The sequence below is a fragment of the Pan troglodytes genome, chromosome 12, assembly GCF_028858775.2.
Source record: "Pan troglodytes isolate AG18354 chromosome 12, NHGRI_mPanTro3-v2.0_pri, whole genome shotgun sequence".
NCBI classification, from domain to species: Eukaryota; Metazoa; Chordata; class Mammalia; order Primates; family Hominidae; genus Pan; species Pan troglodytes.
Window position 1 is genome coordinate 47,795,400 of NC_072410.2, and position 21,014 is coordinate 47,816,413.

The 21,014-nt window shown below is 40.6% G+C and overlaps 2 long non-coding RNA genes across 3 annotated transcripts in view; one reads left to right on the forward strand and one right to left on the reverse strand.

Annotated features, from left to right (window-relative positions):
* LOC134807812 (uncharacterized) overlaps positions 1–21,014 on the forward strand; it is a 30,648-nt gene that overhangs the window by 505 nt on the left and 9,129 nt on the right. Inside the window, exon 2 of the long non-coding RNA XR_010149093.1 lies at positions 6,214–6,276. This is a non-coding gene — a long non-coding RNA (uncharacterized LOC134807812). The remainder of the gene's footprint in view (positions 1–6,213; positions 6,277–21,014) is intronic.
* Positions 14,877–21,014, reverse strand: part of LOC134807811 (uncharacterized) — a 34,608-nt gene continuing 28,470 nt past the window's right edge. For both annotated transcript variants that reach the window (XR_010149091.1, XR_010149092.1), the window contains exons 4-5: positions 17,626–20,024; positions 14,877–17,327 (exon numbers count right to left, since the gene is read on the reverse strand). This is a non-coding gene — a long non-coding RNA (uncharacterized LOC134807811). The remainder of the gene's footprint in view (positions 17,328–17,625; positions 20,025–21,014) is intronic.

Sequence of the window (21,014 nt, forward strand, 5' to 3'; positions counted from 1 at the left end):
GCTCGCAAGAGTCTCCGTCGAAACAGAGTGTGCATATTCCAAGGCTAACGAGGGCACGTGTCCGAGGGAGGCCCGGCCCTGGAGGGCCCAGCATCGTGGAAGAGGGTGCCAAGGAGGCAGCGAAATCTGGACCAAATTCAAGGATAACCAGTTATAGATGCTCTTGAAGGAGGGTTAGGGCTTTTGGCAGGCAGAAATGAAGAAATTCAGCCCAGCCAGAGGAAACAAGAAAAAGTCATGGAGGCTAGAAAAGATGAAATTGTGGTGGTGAGGCATCCACGTTTGTTCAAAAAGAGGTTGCATCACAGCTTTGGTTCTCAAATTTGACCTCAAGATCCCTTTACGGTCTTAAAGATTGTTAAAGAGCCCAGGGAGCTTTTGTTTCTGTCAGTTATATCAATACTTACTATATTAGAATTAAAGTTTTAAAATATTGATTTAAAATTACTAATGCGTTACTAGCTAACAAACAACATTTTTATGACAAGTAATTTTTTTTAAATCTAGTAAGAAAAGTCTCTAATGTCTGATTTCATGTGAGAACTGGATTCTCTAGCTGCTTCTGTTGCTAACGTTAGCACTTCTCAGGTAGCTCTTAAAAAACTACTACATCTTGAGAGAATGTGAATGAAAAAGACAACCTCATAGTAGTATTAAGAAAATAATTTTGGCCTCATGGACTCCTGAAAAGGGTCTCCAGAAAATTCCCACCCGCATGAATCCCCACACCACACTTTGAGGTCTGATAGCGTAGAGAAACAGTTAATATTTAAAATAGGTTTAATCTAAGTCAATCATAATAATAGTGAACACCTTTAAACATTTACTATGTGCATGATTCAAAGTGTTTTAGATTTATGTAAATCATAACTTCTGTAATTTTCACAATACCCTATTGAGGTAAATATTATAACCTTATTTTTCAAACCTTATTTGAAAAAATTGAGGTGCAGAGTGGTTACTGAGTCGCATACACAGGGCAGAATGTGGTGAAGCCAAGATGAAGCTGAATTAAACACATCTGAAATCACTCAGTTCCAAAATTATGTAGTAAACTCTGACTGGTGTAGGAGTGGAAAGGTGTGAAACCTTTCTTTACCCATTTTAAGGGTCACAGCTGACACTCCTATAACACACACAAAAAGCCTAACAAGTCTAATCAAAGTTTTACATGACATGAGAGTCCAAAAATGCAGACCATGAGACCTAGAGGAAACTATTTTTATGCTTAGGTTATATGAAGAAGGGATCGCTGTGTAGAAATGTGATTAGAGGCCTGGTACGGTGGGTCACACTTGTAATCCCAACACTTTGGGAAGCCAAGGCAGGAGGACCGCCTGAGCCCAGGAGTTTGAGACCAGCCTGGGCAACAGATGGAGACCCCATTTCTACACACACACACACACACACACACACACAAATTAGCTGGGTATTGTGATCCTATAGTCCTAGCTACTTGGGAGGCTGAGGTGGGAGAGTTGCTTGAGCCCAGGAGTTCAAGGTTACAGTGAGCAATGATTGCACCACTGCACTCCAGCCTGGGCGACAGAGAGAGACCCTGTGTCTTAAAAAGAAAAAGAAATGGGATTGGACAAAAAGGGAATGATGATAATCTAATGGTAATAGACTGAATGGGGAAACCCAGCAAGGCCTGTCTGTTCATATTCTTCTTGGCCTCCCTGTGTAGCATTCCTTCTCGTATTAGGGCAGGACCCTTCTGGAATGAGGGTCTTCAAGGGAGAAGGCAGAAAATAACCTTTCTAGGTTTTACGACTTGCTTGGAGGAAGGAGAATTCTAGTTTCTATGACCTGCCTTGGGAAAGAGGAATTCTGATTTCCATGACTCACTGCGAAGAGTGGTGATGTTACAGTGGGTAGCTAGTCAGACACGAACAGGGCAGGATAGGGCCCCCACGCTCCACCAGGAATGTCAGAAGATCATCAGGTGATGGTCAGACAGTGGTCACACCGCCTCTCTAAAATAATAATTGCTCATAGCCAGCGCCAGGGAAAGGCAGTTTCCCTATAGATAGAAAAACCCTGAAACTGATGATCAGGAGCTTCCTGATGAGATCTCAGGAGTTGGGCGAGCGGGCTCACGCATGCACACTAAGAGGCAAAATGGTGGAATTTAACTGATATATGACCTTCTGGGGGCATTCTACTGAAAAAGGGAAGAACGCCTCAGGTGAGCATGCTTACAACTTCAATAAATACACTGCACTTGCTCCCCTCCCCAGCGCTAGCAGGCTACTGTGCATTTCGACAACCCACCCCAAGGGAAGAATCAGGGTGCAACCCACCCCAAGGAAGAAGGGATGCAAGACCCCAGAAGTATGCCAACATATAAAAACCCAAGTCAAAAGGTCAAACCTTGCACTTGTCCTTCAAGTCACCCACTTGGGCCTCTTCTCAGTGTACTTTCCTTCCTTTCGTTCTTGCTCTAAAGCTTTTTAAGAAATTTTCACTCCTGCTTTAAAACTTGCCTCAGTCTCTTCTTTTGCCTTATGCCCCTCAGTCGACATCTTCTGAGGAGACAAGAATCGAGGTTGCTGCAATTTGCTGCCAGTAACTGTAATAACTTCTACGGCTTACAGTGGAAAACAGGACAGGAGAAGTTCAGAAAGACCTTGCTTCTGAGGCCTTTCCAATTTTCTTCAGTTCAAAGTACTCAGCATTCCAAAGTACCATACTTTGGGGTATCATGTAATGAGCCCCAACCCTGAATTAGCACAGAGACACTCTACTATAGCAGAATAAGAGTCTTGGCCCAGAATTAAAATCTGCAGAAGAGGATATGAGTTGCTGAAAATTGAACCAGAGCCGCCATTAGGGCCTCAGTCCTGAGTTCTTTTCAGATTACATTTATGGACACTCTCACTCATGGAAAGCTCCACACAAAATTCATAAAAGCATGACCAGATTCTTGTGTCACAGTGCACAAGAACACTTCACAAGAGCTATATTCCAGCAATCGCAAAGTAGCTAAGTACTAAATTGACCTAAATTCTGAATTAACATAAGACAGTTGACAATGGTGGGGGTGTTACTGGACCCCACCACTTACCCAAAGTTAGCCTTTGGGTCAGGGGTTTCCTTGCTAGAGTCCTTTCGTGGTCACCAGAAAAATGTTACAGGAAAGGGGTTCTGATCCAGACCCCAAGAGAGAGTTCTTGAATCTCACACAAGAAAGAATTCAGGGCAAGTCCATAAAGTAAAGTGAAAGCAAGTTTATTAGGAAAGTAAAGGAATAAAAGAATGGTTGCTGCATTGGCTGGGCAGCCCTGAGGGCTGCTGGTTGCCCATTTTTGTGGTTATTTCTTGATTATGTGCTAAACAAGGGGTGGATTATTCATGTCTCCCCTTTTAAGACCATATAGGATAACTTCCTGATGTTGCCCTGGCATTTGTAAACTGTCATGGTGCTTGTGGGAGTGTAGCAGTGAGGACGACCAGAGATCACTCTCCTGGCCATCTTGGTTTTGGTGGGTTTTAGCTGGCTTCTTTACTGCAAACTGTTTTATCAGCAAGGTCTTTATGACCTGTATTTCGTGCCAACCTCCTATCTCATCCGCTGACTTAGAATGACCTAACCATCTGGAAATGCAGCCCAGTAGGTCTCAGCCTCATTTTGCCCAGCTCCTATTCAAGATGGAGTTGCTCTGGTTCACACACCTTTAACGGGCAGGAGGAGTTAAGAGTTCTTGAAAGGGCTGAGTCAACTTGGCTTTCAGAGGATTCTCATTTCAACCCCCTTTTCTTCCCAATTTTGTCTCATTCATATGTTCCCTGCCTTTCCTCCTTTTCTCCTTTTTTGTTCCCCTTCGTGTTCTTTTTTTTCTTTTCTTTTCTTTTCTTTTCTTTTCTTTTCTTTTCCTCATCACTTGAATGTCTCACCACTTGGTGCAGTCCTTCTCTCCCTGGTTTGACTATGACTAACCAAGAGTTTATGAAGGCCAGACAGGACTTCCTGACTATAAGTATTGAACAGCACTAAGGTGTGTTAGAAAGGGAAATCACGTTTCACAGTTTTTGAGTTTCAGTGGAAAAAAGGCAGAAGAAACAGGAAGACAAAGGTTGAAAAGCTCAAAAAGCCACACACGCACACACAGTTTGCATTCCAGTCCAAATAGAGTAAAGGCTAAAAATATCTTTAAAAGGCTACGTGATGAAAATTAATGCAAAAAAAAAATGATGTGTGTTAAGTGAAGTTTGGCCTAAAGCTGTCTCTTTACATAGTTTAAGTTTGGCCTAAAGGTTTCTTCATATGTAGAGAAATGCAAGGTAACTTGATGTGAAAACGGTCACTTACTCTTGTAAGAAATAGCCAAGTTTCAGCCAATTACAGGCAGTCAGCTGCTCAAACCAGGTTCAAATAAGGCAAACATCAAGCTGTAACCATTCCAGCTATTTCTGTACCTCACTTCCATTTTCTGGACATCATTTTCCTTGTTATCCTACCATGCGGCAGGCCTAAAATCACACTGAATCTATTCTGGTTCTGGGGGCTGCCTGATTCGAGAATCATTTTTTGCTCAGTTAAACTCTGTAAAATTTAACTTGTCTAAAGTTTTCTTTTAACTTGTGAAGTATTTTATCTAATAAGCTAAAGATTAGAGACAGCTTGCCATCTACCATACTGGAGTAAGTGTCCTATCCAGGAGATAAGTTAGTGGAGGAACCAGTATCACTTCATTTCTGAATTTTTTTTTAAAAAATCATATATGTGTTGTATGTACACGTGTGTATTGTTAAAAGATAAACCTAGGCACATTAAAATTTTAAAGAGTTGATTTGAGCAGATAGTGATTCATGAATCGGGTAGTGCCAAACCACAGCTGGGTCTGGGCTCCACTGAGGCAGTGGGAGGGGAAATGTTTTATAAAGTATTTGAGGAAGCAAGACAAAGAAAATATTTGACTGGTTAAAGTAGAGCAGTAGCCATAAAGTTCCTAGTTAGAGGTGAGTTGGCAGTGATAACAGAATGGCTGGGCTCTCAGTTAAACCCCACCATTAAGCCTGGAACTACAGCCCTAATTGAAAACAGCTGACCCATTTTTCTACCTGAATGTTGCCTTTTTGGCCTGCCACACCCCTATCCTGTGCCCATAAAAAAACTTTAACTGGCAGAGCAATACAAGCAGCTGAGCGTCAGAGATACAAGCAGCTGAGCGTCAGGGACACAAGCAGCTGAGCATTGAGGATACAAGCAGCTGAGCATCAGGGATACAAGTGGCTGAGCAGAGAAGCAACTGAGCATCTAAGACTACAGACAGATGTGGCTAACTTCAGACAGTGCAGCTTCAGGCAAAGATCTTCTTCTCGCACCATCCCCTTTCCAACTCCCCATTCTGCTGACAGCCACTTCCACTTCCATCACCCAATAAAATCCTCTGCATACACTACCCTTCAATTCATTCGTGTGACCTGATTCTTCCTAGACACTGGACAAGAACCCAAATGCCAAGAGGACAAGGGCTGGGACACTCCTACAGGGCCCTGCACAGAGCCTGCTCCCGCCAGAAAGGAGCAACCGGCCAGTTCCAGCATTAGTTCACTTTGGTTCCTGCACTCTTCTTGCTCACATGCTCCCTCTCATGAGGAGTGGCCAGTGGCAGGCTGAATGAAATGTGCTACTCCAGTTCCCTCCCACAAGGTCAAGGAAAAAATTCTGTCTCAACAGTTTCTGACTGGTTAAGCTTAAGCTTTGTTTTCCTGCAATATGGCTGTTCACACTGAGTTAGGTTTCAGTTTGGCCATATAGAAACCTGAGACAGTGGAGCCATCTCAGCCTAATGGCCTCCGAATTATTTATTTTAACAGGGCATCATTGTATCTATATTTGTGCGTGAATATATATGTGTACATAAATGTATACATATACAGACACATATTTGGAAGGTTAATGATTAAATACATCATAGGGAAAATAGAGGGCATACTAGGGTAACAAAAAAGAAAAAAAAAATCACCAGACTCTTTAAAAGGAAAAAATAAAGAGACAAAAATAAAGTATCATAAGTTTGTCCATGGAAATCCTGGGATGCAGGAATTACTTAAGCACTTAAAAACTAATTACAAGGGGAAAGCATGTTTAGAAAAAGAAAAGAGAAAAACAAAAGATACAAAGGAAAATGTTACTCTTAATCAATTCAGTGTTTAAATAAATTGTTTAGGCAGCAGTTCTCAAACTTTCTCAACTTTTTTTTTCAGGTTTATTATATAGGTAAATTGCATGTCATGGGGATTTGGTGTACAGATTATTTCATCACCCAGGTAATAAGCATAGTACCCAATAGGTAGTTTTTTTATCCTCATGCTCCTCCCACCCTCCACCCTCAAGCAGGCCCAAGTATCTGTTGTTCCCTTCTTTGTGTCCACATATATTCAATGTTTAGCTCCCACTTATAAGTGAGAATATGCAGTATTTGGTTTTCTGTTCCTGTGTTAGTTCATTTAGGATAATGGCCTCCAGCTCCATCCACGTTATTACAAAAGATATGATCTTGGTCTTTTTATGGCTGTGTTAGTATTCCGTGGTGCATATGTATCACATTTTTTTTAACCCAGTCCACCTTTGATGGACATCTGGGTTGATTCCACATCTTTGCTATTGTGTGAATAGTGCATGCATGTGTCTTTATGATGGAACAATTTGGATTCCTTTGGGTATATATCCAATAATGGGATGGCTGGGTAGAATTGTAATTCTGTTTAAAGTCCTTTGAGAAATCACTACACTGCTTTCCACATGGCTGAACTAATTTGCATCCCCACCAGCAGTATATCAATGTTCCTTTTTCTCTGCAACCCTATGAACATCTGTTATTTTTTAACTTTTTAATAATAGCCTTTATGAGTGGTATGAGATCGTATCTCCTTGTAGTTTGATTTGCATTTCATTAATGATTAGTGATGTTGGACATTTTTTCACATGCTTGTTGGCTGTGTGTATGTTTCTTTTGAAAAGTGTCTGTTCATGTTCTTTGCCCACTTTTTAATAAGGTTGGGTAGTTTTTGGTTTAAGTTCCATATAGATTCTGGATATTAGACCTTTGTCAGATGCATAGTTTGCAAATATTTTCTTCCATTCTGTAGGTTGTCTGTTTGGTTTGTTGATAGTTTCTTTCTTTCTCTCTCTCTTCTTTTTTTTTTTTTGTTTTTTTGTTTTTTTGCTTTTTTGAGATAAGAGACTTGCTCTGTCACCCAGGCTGGAGTGCACTGAGCAATGACATGATCTTGACTCACTGCAACCTCTACCTCCTGGGTTCAAGTAATTCTCATGCCCCAGCCACCTGAGTAGCTGGGATTACAGGTGCACGCCACCACACACCAGTTATTTTTTTTTTTTTAAGTGGAGATGGGGTTCAGACTGGTCTTGAACTCCTGGCCTCAAGTGATCCACCTGCCTCGGCCTCCCAAAGTGCTGGGATTACAACCATGAGCCACCATGCCTGGCTGGGAGTTTATTTTGCTGTGCAGAAGTTCTTTCGTTTAATTGACCATTGGTCAATTTTTGGTTTTGTTGCAACTGCTTTTGGCATCTTCGTCATGAAATCTTTACCTGGTCCTATGTCCAGAATGATATTCCCTAGGTTGTCTCCCAGAGTTTTTATAGATTTAGATTTTACATTTAAGTCTTTAATCAATCTTGAGTTGATTTTTGTATATGATTCTGGTACATTGTCTCTTTCTCATTCGTTTCAAAGAACTTCTTGATTTCTGCCTTAATTTCCTTATTTACCCAAAGTCCTTCAGGAGCAGGTTGTTCAATTTCCATGTAATTGTGTGGTTTTGAGTGCATTTCCTTAATCCTGAGTTCTAATTTTATTGCTTTATGGTCTGAGAGACTGTTTGTTATGATTTCAGTTCTTTTGCATTTGCTGAGGAGTGTTTCACTTCCAATTATGTGGTCGATTTTGGAGTAAGTGTCATGTGGCACTGAAAGAATGTATATTCTGTTGATTTGGGGCGGAGAGTTCTGTAGACATCTACTAGGTCCACTTGGTCCCGAGCTGAGTTCAAGTCCTGAATATCCTTCCTAACTTTCTGTCTCATTGATCTGTCTAATACTGACAGTGGGGTGTTAAAGTCTCCCACTATTATTGTGTGGGAGTCTAAGTCTCCTTGAAGGTCTCTAAGAACTCGTTTTATGAATCTGGGAGCTCCTGTATCCAGTGTATATATATTTAGAATAGTTAGCTCTTCTTGTTGAATTGTTCCCTTTACTGTTATGTAATGCCCTTTTTTGTCTTTTTTAATCTTTGTTGGTTTAAAGTCTGTTTTGTCTGAGACTAGGATTGCAACCCTGCTTTTTTGTTTTTTGTTTGTTTGTTTTGTTTTGTTTGCTTTCCATTTGCTTGGTAAATTTTCCTCCATCTTTTTATTTTGAGCCTATGTGTGTCTTTGCACATAAGATGGGTCTCCTGAATACAGCACACCAATGGGTCTTTACTCTTTATCCAATTTGCCAGTCTATGTCTTTTAATTTGGGCATTTGCCCCATTTACATTTAAGGTTGGTATTGTTATGTGTGAATCTGATCCTGTCATCATGATGCTATTTGGTTATTTTACACACTAGTTGATGCAGTTTCTTCATAGTGTCATTGCTCTTTATATTTTGGTGTGTTTTTGCAGTGGCTAGTACTGGTTTTTCCTTAACATATTTAGTACTTCTTTCAGGAGCTCTTGCAGGGCAGGCCTGGTGGTAACAAAATCCCTCAGCATTTGCTTGTCTGTAAAGGATTTTATTTCTCCTTCACTTATGAAGCTTAGTTTGGCTGGATATGAAATTCTGGGTAGAAAATTCTTTTCTTTAAGAATGTTGAATATTGGCCCCCAGTCTCTTCTGGCTGATAGAGTTTCTGCTGACAGGTCTGCTGTTAGTCTGATGGGCTTCCCTTTGTAAGTGACCTGGCCTTTGTCTCTGGCTGCCCTTAACAGTTTTTCCTTCTTTTTGACCTTGGAGACTCTGACGATCATGTGTCTTGGGGCTGATCTTCTCATGGAGTATCTTAATGGTGTTCTCTGTATTTCCTGAATTTGCATGTTGGCCTATCTTGCTAGGTTAGGGAAGTTCTCTTGGATAATATCTTGAGGTGTGTTTTCCAGCTCATTTCCATTCTCCTCATCTCCTTCTGGTACTCCAATCAATCAATTGCAGGTTCAGTCTTTTTAGGAAGTCCCTTTCATTCTTTTTTCTCTATTCTTGTCTGCATGCCTTATTTCTGCAAGGCGGTCTTCAAACTCTGAAATCCTTTCTTCTGCTTGGTCAGTTTAGCTGTAGATACTTGTATATGCTTCATGAGGTTCTCGTGCTGTTTTTTTCAGCTCCGTCAGGTCATTTATGTTCCTCTCTAAACTGGTTATTCTAGTTAGCAATTCCTCTGACCTTTCACCAAGGCTCTTAGCTTCTTTACATTGAGTTAGAACATGCCCCTTGAGCTCAGTGTAGTTTTTTATTACCCATCTTCTGAAGCCTACTTCTGTCAAGTCATCCATCTGATGCTCCGTCCGGTTCTGCACCCTTGATGGAGAGACATTGCGATCATTTGGAGAAGAGACACTCTGGCTTTTTGGGTTTTCAGCATTTTTGTTGATTCTTTCTCATCTTTGTGAATTTGTCTAGTTTCAGTCTTTGAGCCCACTGACCCTTGGATGGGGTTTTTGTGGGGGCTTTTTGTTGCTGTTGTTGGTGCTCTTGTTGTGGCTTTCTGCTTGTTTGTTTTTCTTTCAATAGTCAGGTCTCTCTTCTGTAGGGCCGCTGCAGTTTGCTGGGGGTTCACTTCAGGCCCTATTCATCTAATTCACTCCCGTGTTTGGAGATGTCATTTAAGGAGGCTGGAGAACAGCAAAGATGGGTGCCTCCTCCTTCTTCTGAGACCTCTGATCTCGAGGGGCACCAACCTGATGCCAGTAGGATCGCTCCTGTATAGGGTGTCTGACAACCCCTGTTGGAGGGGCTCCCCCAGTTGGGTGGCACGGGAAACAGAACCCATTTAAAGAGGCACTTTGTCCATTGGTGGAGGGAGTGTGCTTCACTCGCGGGAAACCCACTCATCTAGGCTGCCCGGATTCCTCAGAACTACCAGGAGGAGAGGATAAGTCTGCTGGTCCGCAGAGACTGCGGCCACCCCTTCCCCTAGGGGTTCAGGCCCAGGGAGATTCGGATTCTGTCCCTGAGCCTCTGGCTGGAGTTATTGGCATTCCTGCAGGAAACCCCCACCTAATGGGGAAGGATGGGTCAGGCAGGGTCAGGCCTGAAGACATACTCTGGCTGCAAACTACCACATCCAGTGTGTTGGGCTGTGGGGACAAGTCTTGGGATCAAGCCATCCAGCCTCCCTGGCTCCAGCAGGGGAAAGGCGCAGACTGGAGCTATAGAAATGGGTTCCACCCTTCCCCTGCCCAGGAAGCTTAGCGTATTAGGTAGTTGCCAGTCCCAATGCTGGCTGCTGCCCCTCCCCCAAGGTGCTCAAACAGTTTAGACAGCAGGTACCCACAGCCATGGTGCTGGTCACCCCTACTCCTGGGAGTTTGGTAGGCTTAAGCTGATTCCAGCTGAGAGGCTGTAAGAATCTGCACGTTCTGGGGTTGGAACACTAGGCCCCAGTGGCATGGGTTCACGAGTGGGATCTTCCGATCCATAGGTTGCACAGTTCCATGGAAAAAGCAGTTTCCCCGGCTGTGTAGCACTCTCACTCACCGCCACCCCTACCCCATGTGGTTCTCAGGTGGGCCGCCACACTGCACTGTTCTTCCCTCTCTCTGTGGGTCACGCCAGCCTTCTAGTCAATTTTGATGAGAGAACCTGGATACCTTGGTTGCCAGGGAAACATTCACATGCTTATTATGGTTTTTTTCAATGGGAGCCTCGAACACTGCTGTTTCTAGTTGGCCATGTTGTCCCCACCCCCCAGGGGGATTACATTTCAACATGAGATTTGGGTAGGGCAAATATCTGAACTATAACAAAAATCAATATGCAAAAATCAATTTTATTTCTATACAATGGCAATGAACGAGCCAAAAATCACATTAATAAAATAATTCCACTTATAATCACATCCAAAAATTGAAATATACTTATGGTCAATTGACTTTCAACAAGGGCACCAAAACAATTCAATGGGAAAAGAAGAGTCCTTTCAACAAATTGTGCTATGGCAACTTAATAGCCACATGCGAAAGAATAAGGTTGAATTCACTATCTCACACCATACATAAAAATTAACTCAAAATGGATCAAAAACCTACAAATAAGGGCAACAATTATAAAACTCAGAAGAAAACACGGAGTTAAATCTTCATGACTTTGGATTGGCAAAGAATTTTTAGATATGAGATCAAAAACATGAGCAACAAAAGAAAAAAAAACAGATAAGCTGAACTTCATAAAAAGAATTTTTGTTAATAGAGATAAGGTCTCATTATGTTGCACAAGCTGGTCTTTAACTCCTGGCCTCAAACAATCCTTCTACCTTGGCCTCCCAAAATGCTGGGATTACAGGTGTGAGACACCACACTCAGCCAAACTTCATCAAAATATTTAAATTAATTGTGTCAAAGGACACACTATCAAGAAAGTGGAAAGACAAAGTATTTGCAAATCATACACCTGATAGCCAGAATTGTACCTAGAATATATAAAGAACTTTTACAACTCAATAATAGAAAGACAAATGACCCAATTTAATAATGAGCAAAGAATTTGAATATACATTTCTCCAAAGAAGATATGCAAATGGCAAATAATCATACGAAAAGTTGCACATCAATATTTGTTAGGAAAATAGAAATACAAAACAAAATCACAATGAAATACCACTTCCCACTAGGATGGCAAATATCAAAACAGCAAAACAAATGTGGGCAAGTTGTGGAGAAACTGGAAACTTCATATACTGCTGGTCAGAATGTAAATGATGCAGCCACTTTGGAAAACAGTTTGGCAGTTCCTCAAAAAAATTTATACATATAATTACCATATGACCAGAAATTCTACGCATAGGTACATATCCAAAAGAATTGAAAATATATGTCCACATAAAAACCTGTACACAAATGTTCATAGTAGCAAAGTTCATGGTATCCAAAAAGCCAAGACAACCAAAATATCCATTGACTAATGAATGGATAAACAAAATGTGGTCTATTCATACAGTACAATATTATTTGCCCATAAAAAAGAATGAAATGCTGATACATGCTGCCATGTGGCATGTATACTAAGTGAAAGAAGTGAGACAAAAAAGGCTACATATGGTATGATTCCATTTATATGAAGTGTCTAGATTAGACAAATCCATTGAGACAGAAAGATTAGTGGTTGCCAGGGCCTGGGGAGAGGGAGAAATAGGAAGTGACTGCCAACAAATAATGGAATTTCTTTTTGGAGTAATGGAAATATGCTAGAATTAGATGGTGGTGATGGTTGCACAACCTTGTGAATGCATTAAAACCACTGAATTGTACACTTCATTTATTTTGGTGATTTTTCATAAACACTAGATGACCAGGGAGAATTGTACAATTTAAAAGGGTAAATTTGCCAGCACAGTGGCTCACGCCTGTAATCCCAACACTTTGGGAGGCCAACGCGGGTAGATCGCTTCAGCCCAGGAGTTCAAGAGCAGCCCGGGAAAGATGGCAAAACCTCATCTCTAAAAAAAAAATTTTTTTTTAATTAGCTGGTGTGGTGGCACATGCCTGTAGTCCCAGCTACTTGGGAAGCTGAGGTAAGAGGATCAATTGAGCCCGGGAGGTCAGAGCTGCAGTGAGTCATTATCATACCACTGCAGTCCAGCCTGGACAACAGAATGAGACCCTATGTCCAAAAAAAAAAAAAAAAAAAAGGGTGGGGGTAAGTTTTACGGTATGAAAAAGCCTATTTTTAATAGAAGTATTGCTTCTTCCTCCTGTCTCTCCCTCTCTCCTCGCATCCCCATACTACTTACTCCAGAAAAAGCTACCTGTCGTGTCATAAGGACACTCAAGCAGCCCTATGAAGTCATGCATGTGGTTAAAAATTGAGGCCTCCCACCAATGAGCAGCAAAGGAACTGAAACTTTCTACTAGCATTCATGTGAATGAGCCTTCTAAGAAGTGTATCCTCCAACCCCAGTCAAGCCTTCAATGGCTGCAGCCTAACTAATATCAGAACCACTTAGCTAAGTCACTCCCAAATTCCTGACCCACAGAAACTGTAAGATAAAAAATATATGTTGTTTTAAGCTGCTAAATTTTGGGGTAATTTGTTATGCAGCAACAAGATGACTAATACTTATAATCAGAAATAGCAGTGGGTCACTCTTAAAGAATTTGTTAAAAACCCACACATTCAGGCACTGTATTAGCCACTGGGATCCCTGGTAAATAAAAGTACCTACAATTCCTGGCCTTTTATAGCTTAAAATATAGGATATATGATAGACATTAACCAAATAAATGCATAAATATGTCATTATAAACTATTATAGGTAACAAAAGAAAACCATGGGTTATCATAAGAACGTAGAGTAGGAAAACCTCAGATCTCAATTTGTATTCTTATTTTGGAAGGTATTACTCAAAGCCTCTCCATTTTCCAGTTCACCTTTTTTCCACCCATCACTCACTGATAGAGTCAGGGAGAATGTATTGAACGGGTCCTAAACCTGTAGTACTGCTGCTGCTCATTGAACAGATAATGCACTTGCACTATCACCCTGTTATTGCATCCGGAGGAGTCCATTCCACAGCATCTGTGGCATGTTTCTGTATATCAGAGAACCCCCACCCTGTAGCTGACCAGTACACAGAGGAACTACAAGCAGCTAAAAGCATCAGTTGATCACCCTCTGGCATTCCAAGACTTACACTGATCACCACTAAGCACTGGGGAGAGCAGATGCTGTTTTTCTATGTAAATGTAGTATCCATTCATAAAATTGGAAAGTGGCTATCTGAGGCCCCATGAAGTCACAAATGCCATTAATCCCTGGCATTCTCACTCTAATGACATCTATCTATTTGGATTCACTTTGCCTTTCACCCTTCCTAGATTAACCCTGACCAAGACCTGGCTGTCCATGCCATGCATGTGTTTACAGCAATCAAGAAAGAACTGAAATAAACAGTGAGAGAGGTAGTAGAAAGAGTGCTGGCCTCCCGCTAGCACGATGGTCACTCCAACATTTGATTGCAATGGAAAGTAACAGTCCTGAAAAGCAGTCATGGAATCTTGTTTTCTACCTCAAGAAAATCCTAGAGTACATCTGAACTTACACCTGAGACAACCAGGAAAGCCCCCAGAAAAACACTTTTGGGGAAAGAGGTCTGGTGCATGGGTGATGCCATTCATCCAGACAGCCCATCCACCAGCCACACACAATTGTAGGCAAATTTATTGAGACCTTCACCATGAATACACAGGCACACACACACACACACACACACAGGTTTTTCCAGTCACACACACATTTCACCTCAGTTCTATGAACCTAAATTTCCAGTTTTCTGCGCCTACCCCAATATCTACTTTTACTCTATTAAGTTTTGTCAACACTTACAAGTCTCTCCTGGTTTTCTTAGAACTCAGATATCCTAATATTAGATTTTCAAAATAAAACAAAATTCACCAAGATTGTGACTAAGTAGTAGTTATCCACATTCAGAGGATGAGCTGGTCCACAAATATCTAACTCATCCCCGATTTCTTTCCCTGTCTTTCATTAATTGCTTCCATTATCCCAACCCCAGCCTGAAGAGGTGTTATGGCCCAGTTAGCCTGAGACAGAAAGAGTAGACATAAAAGCCTCCCATTAATTCTCTGTCATAGATTTTTTAAGCTTGAATAATGTTTAAAAGATAAAAAAAACTCCCATAAAATCCTACTGTTGCTCTACATTATTTTTATTGTGTTACTTCAAAATGAACAGATATAAATTTCCCATACATATAGCTCTTAAATTACTTCAAAACTCAAGCAAAGCTGCAAATTAAAAACAAACAAACATACAAAAGCCACTAGAGTTCATATAGAAAACATCAATGTGATAAATGATGTTTTGCTGGAACTAAATTGCTGGCGTTGGGTTTAATACACCTACTATTTGTATGTTTTATGCTTCACTTTCTGTCCTCTTGATTCTTTTGACTTTGAACAATACTGGAAGCATATCTTAAGTCTTTCTTCAAGTTATCGTAGGATTAATCGTTTTTGGTAAATAAGCTTGTTTAACTATTAATCCATTAGTTTGAGGGGCTGATAAATTTAATAGTGCACCACAGTAAGTACATAATAATAAAAATACTGAAGATTAACATTAAAAATACTATTGAATAAAAATAACCGTATTCTTTCCTGCTATTGAATGACATTTCAAGTTGGTATGTCTCACAATAACTTCTCAACATGATATGCCACTGCTATGACAGAAGACATTTTGAACAAATGATGTCTGTACTACCTTTGGGCCACAAAATTGATCAATTTTCCCACATCTTTCTCTATTCAAACTTAATGCAAAATCGACATTTCCATAGCATGCCATGATGTTATTTGTTCTTCATTTGGCACCAAACTCAGCCTTCAGCACTAAAAATAATGTAGTAGAACATTTTGATGTTATTTCTTTATCTTCAAAACGAAAGCAGAAAATTTGAAAATTCTCATGAAACACTCACTCTCTCAAGAACATCTACAGACCTACTTTGAGAAACAGAGCTTTAATAGCACAACTGAGTTACAGAGGAAATATTTAAATAGTGTTTTACTAATGCCTTAGGAGATATTCAGTGGTGAGAGAACCCTATCCGTCCATCTTTATCTTGAAGCCCCCAGCAGGGCTGTCTTTCAGCCTCACCTCAAGTCAGACCTCTTAAGCAGGTCAAGACCCACAACAGACAGCACTCCCTCTGCTGCTAGCCTGAGGACTGTTTTCCATCCCTTTCCCATGAAGGGACTCATTACATACGGTCTCTGTGCTGGCTTCCTCCTGTGGTTCACTCTTGTCTCATTACCTGGGGTAAGAACCCTCTTGCCAGCTTTAATTATGAACAAGTTTATAGTCTTACTAGACCATTAGCTCAAGGATCACAAATATGATTGCCTCCACTAATCGACAGATACAATGGTTCCAGTCCACTAGACCTTCCTCCCATAGCCCTGGGGATACCCTTGTTTTCTACCCACCTCAGACCCCTCCCTTCACCCCCGTGCCCCACCACCTTCCCAGGCCAACCAAAACAAAGATGCTGCAGGAAGTACTGGTAGTTCAGATATCTCCTTGGTCGATGTAGACATTATTTTCCTAGGCCTGAGGATCTACTCAATAACAAAGTCAAGGGGTTTTTGCGGAAGAAAATTCAACTTTGAGAAAAATGAGTGAATTAGTTGGGTTGCTGAAAAGTCCTCTTCAGGGAAAAGGTTTCCTCTTTATTTGGTCAAGGGCCCTCTTCACAATCTTCCCATTTGTGGTTCCACTTTGCTGTCCCCTTACATAGTTGTGGTCAAATCCAGATAAAACATTATGTAGAAATAAATGAAGTTAGTAAAAGGAGCTTACTGAAAATATACTATTATCACAACAATAAGATAAAATAGCAGAAAAGAGAATAAGAAGCATGAACACCAAGAATAAATAATATAAAATACGAAAGATTAAAAACCAGAAGTTTAAAAGACAAAATAGGCAAAGAATAATACTAACTAAATGAATTTACTAGAAAGACAAAAAAAGAGTCATACACTAAATGGAAGGAAAAATTAAATGTCAAAAATAGTGTGCAAAGGTTAACATCCTCCAACAGGGCAAACTGGGTGAGTCCTTTGAGCTGTGTGTGCTGCAAACTTCCCACTTGACTGACTTGCCAGCGTCAATCATCATCGCTGAAGGCAGCCCTGAGGGGAGGGTCTGTTCTTAGGGGAGGTCTCCTCAAGTCAGCAAACTTCAGCACAGAGAAGGTCAGGTCAATGAAGATCTCACCATTCAGCTCAAGCCTCCAGACACTTTGAGGTAGCTTTCATTCCATAATTAAGAAGCTTTGCCAGTAGACATTAAATTGTTCTAGTTGAATTTCCAACCTAGCCCCTATGCAAAACCATGGCCAAATTTGATGGTTTCTCCATAATCAGAAAGTGTGCCTTCCAGTATCTATTAATTGTATATTTTATCCTGGGATGCCACGCTAGAAAGAAACAGGGTCTTCACGACATCCTTGTTTATTGCCTCTGCAGTCCACTCTGTTCCAGGCTGGTTCACGTTCAACTGGGGCTGCTTAGCTAATTCACAAAGTAGTAGATTCCAGGCCTCTGGTCAAAATACAGGCTTCTGTTGTTTTACTCTAATAATAGAAACAAATATTTGTTTCTATTTGGCACTTAATATATGCTGAAATCCTCACTGCCTACCTGCCCCAGTCTAGGGAGAACTGGCAGAGCTAAAGCCCACGGAAGCAGCCATCCCTGGTCAGAAGCCATGCGAGGAGCTTTCACCTCTTTGGCTCTATTTTTACATTTTCAGGGTAATATGTTCTCAAGACCATTAAGACAGTGCTGAAAAGACTATAAAAATATAAATGGAAGATTTAGCATTCCATGGAGGTAGAAATAGAAGGGTGATTTGTCTTATCATTTTCTCACCTTAATAATGAAGACTCCATCTCTGTAGCCACTTCTGACCCCTGGACGTACACCGTGTGTTTGAGTGGGTGTGTGTGTGCATGCGCGCGTGTGTGTATGGGTGTGTGTGTAGGGAAATCATGAAGGAAGGAAGATGTGCAGAGGTAGCAGGCTGTTAACATTTGCTATTACCTCAGGGGGATGGGAAGAGAGATGGTTATAGGAGGTCGAGATTATTAAGTTTTTCTCTACAGATCTTGGCATCATCTCTCTGGTTACAATAATATGCATTGCTCTTGTAATTTGAAAAAATAATAAATTAAACTTGAAAAACAGAGGAAATTTTTCCCATCAGAATAAGACTGCAACAGTTGAAGAAATAGTTTACTAAATGTGGCTGAGGGTGTAAAGTTGCATTTGTGTACCTGGCGAATAAATATGCCTACCAAGATCAAAGCCCATAGAGATGACATATCTCTTCTTCTTCCAGACCAGACTAGGTCCTGCAGGATGTTGATATTTCAGATCATCACTCTAAGAGCAAATATTCATGCAAGATATGAAGAGGACATAATTACCTTAGCAGGAAGGGGTCTGTACAAACTCCTTTGACTTTAGAGCCCTAAGAATAGAATATGTTGGAGGCAGATTATCTGTACTACCCTTGAAAACAATGCTCTCTAAAACCAAAGTCCACAGTACTGAGTGGATTAGCCACTATAAATTACCTGTGCAGGAATGTGTGTGTGTGTGTGTGTGTGTGTGTAGAAATGTTGTGAATAAATATATTGAAATAGGAATTCTGTGTACATTAATTTTGCTTTAATTCTACCTTCTGAAGATATCTCATTAGTAGAGATCATATTTGTCTTTTAAAAATCTCTTTGAAGATGTCCCATGGAAGTGGGGGAATGGATTATTCAAGATGGCCAACATTCTAATAAAAACTGGCTTCACTTTTCTGGCATCATAATCACTACCTCTATCAAAATAGTCTGCAAACACTTAGAGTGTCAGAATTCGGTCCAGGGACCCAGCCCAAAACCCAAATTTCTGGTAAGAGGGAAGATTCTGAGGGTCCTGGTGTCTTATGGGAAAAAAGGACAGGTGCAGCTGATGAAGCTAAAAGTACAGAAGCCCACAGCACCACCCAGACAGTCAGTGAGTGGTGCTTGAGAGTAGGAACACAGCCCTTGGCACAGAGGAGCTAGAATTTACCTAGCAGGCCCTGATATTTGTGATTTGGAAAGATTTCCTTTTATGAACATTTGGCTTCCCTGGGAGTTAACCTTGGTGCTTGACTCAGATCCTGGCCTTCGGTAGAACTCAGTAGCTAAGTTCTGCCCTTGTTCCTGGAAAACTTCTTTTTTTTTTTTTTGAGATGGCGTCTCACTCTGTCACCCAGGCTGGAGTGCAGTGGCGCAATCTCGGCTCACTGCAATCTCTGTCTCCTGGGTTGAAGTGATTCTCCTGCCTCAGCCTCCTGAGTAGCTGGGATTACAGGCACGTGCCACCATGCCCAGATAGTTTTTGTATTTTTAGTAGAGACAGGGTATCTCCATGTTGGCCAGGCTGGTTTCAAACTCCTGACCTCAAGTGATCCACCTACCTTGGCCTCCCAAAGTGCTGGAATTACAGGCATGAGCCACTGCGCCTGGCCTGGAACAATTTCATGCCAACTTTTTCTAACATTTTGGTTATGGTTCCTGCCTGGGTCATCCATGACTGGTTACCCTCCATCACTTGACCTTCACCTGCACAACCAACACTGTGGCTCCTGCCTAAATTCTTGCCCTCACCTGTCTTTCTTCCCGACTTACATCCCCTGCTGACCTGCCTCACTTTTCTGCTTTTTTAAGACATCAGACTTTAATAAGGGAAATCAAACAAATGTAATTAAAGATAAACACATAAATAACTGGTGGACAGGAATGAAATTAGCTGCTGTTTTTTCTTCGTGTCAAGTTTCCACTGGCTTCTCCTAGCCAGGTGACTTTCCATTCTCTTTCTATTTATGGAAATCATAATGGACTGCAAGGTCCTAGGTTGTTCCTCAATTGCTTTGTGTATACCACTCAGGTTTTCCCCAAAACACTAAATTCCCTGAGGCAGAGATGATGTCCTATTTCTTTTGTGCTCCCACAGCAACTAACAGATAGATGGCTTCAAAGGAGTTGCTTAATAAATTCTTACTGGTTGGTCAGTTGATTAATTTAGAATTCAACTATTGTTTAGTCATTAAGCATGTCCATGGAAAGTGTAAGCTCAGCATTTAAATATCAGTGAGAAGATGTGCAGAAAAAAACCAGTGACATCAACGGGGAGGATTATTTATCAAATTGATGCAGGGTTTTGTTTTGTTTTGTTTTTTGTCGTTGTTGTTGTTGTTGTTTTGCCATAGTTAAGGGATGTCTTTTTACCTAAGAAGAGAGAGCAAACAAAATTGAGTACATTTATACTTTACATCAAACTCTAGGATATTACATCTCAATAGACACTAAAGATTTTCCTAATCCAACTCTACCTCCCTGATTTGAAGTGAGAAAGTAGAAGCCTAGGGAGGTGAAGGAATTACCCAATTTCCCAAGAGACAATTATCTCCTAGGTTCTCAAATTTTACTTTTTAGTAAATATTGCTCAATTTTTATTCTTACCACTACATTTACAAACCACTTATTATAATACATAATTTTTTTAACTTTTTAGTATGAAAAATTTCAAACATAGAGAAAACTTGAAAGAATAGTAAAATAAGGGGAGAGAGAGCATTAGGACAAACACCTAAACGCATGCAAGGCTTAAAACCTAGATGATCGGTTAATAGGTGCAGCAAATCACCATGGCACATGTATACCTGTGTAACAAACCTGCATGGTCTACACATGTATCCCAGAACTTAAAGTAAAATTTTAAAAAAAATAGTAAAATAAATATTCATTTAATCTCCACCTAGATTTGACGTTGCTAATATTTAGCCATGTTTGCTTCTCTCTGTGTAGATAGACAGACATCGTTTGTTTGTTTTTGGCTGAATCATCTAACACCGAGTTTCAGACATTGTAACTCTTCAACCCGAAACACCCTGCCTACATCTCTGGAGCATAGACAGTCCCCTACATTACCATTATTACACCAAATGAAATTAGCAGTTGTTCATAATACCACTGAATAACAAGTTCATATTTGAATTTCCACCTTCTTCCCAACAATATCTCTTACAGTTGCATTTATATTTTTAACCTGAACCCAATCACGTTTCATGCATTATATTTCATTATGATGACTCTTTTAACAGAAAAGTCCCCCCATTCTTTCTTGATATTAACATTTTGAAATATCCAACTGAGTTATCTTTTAGAGTGTCCCAGGTTATGGATCACATTGCCATTTACTCTTGAACAACATGGGTT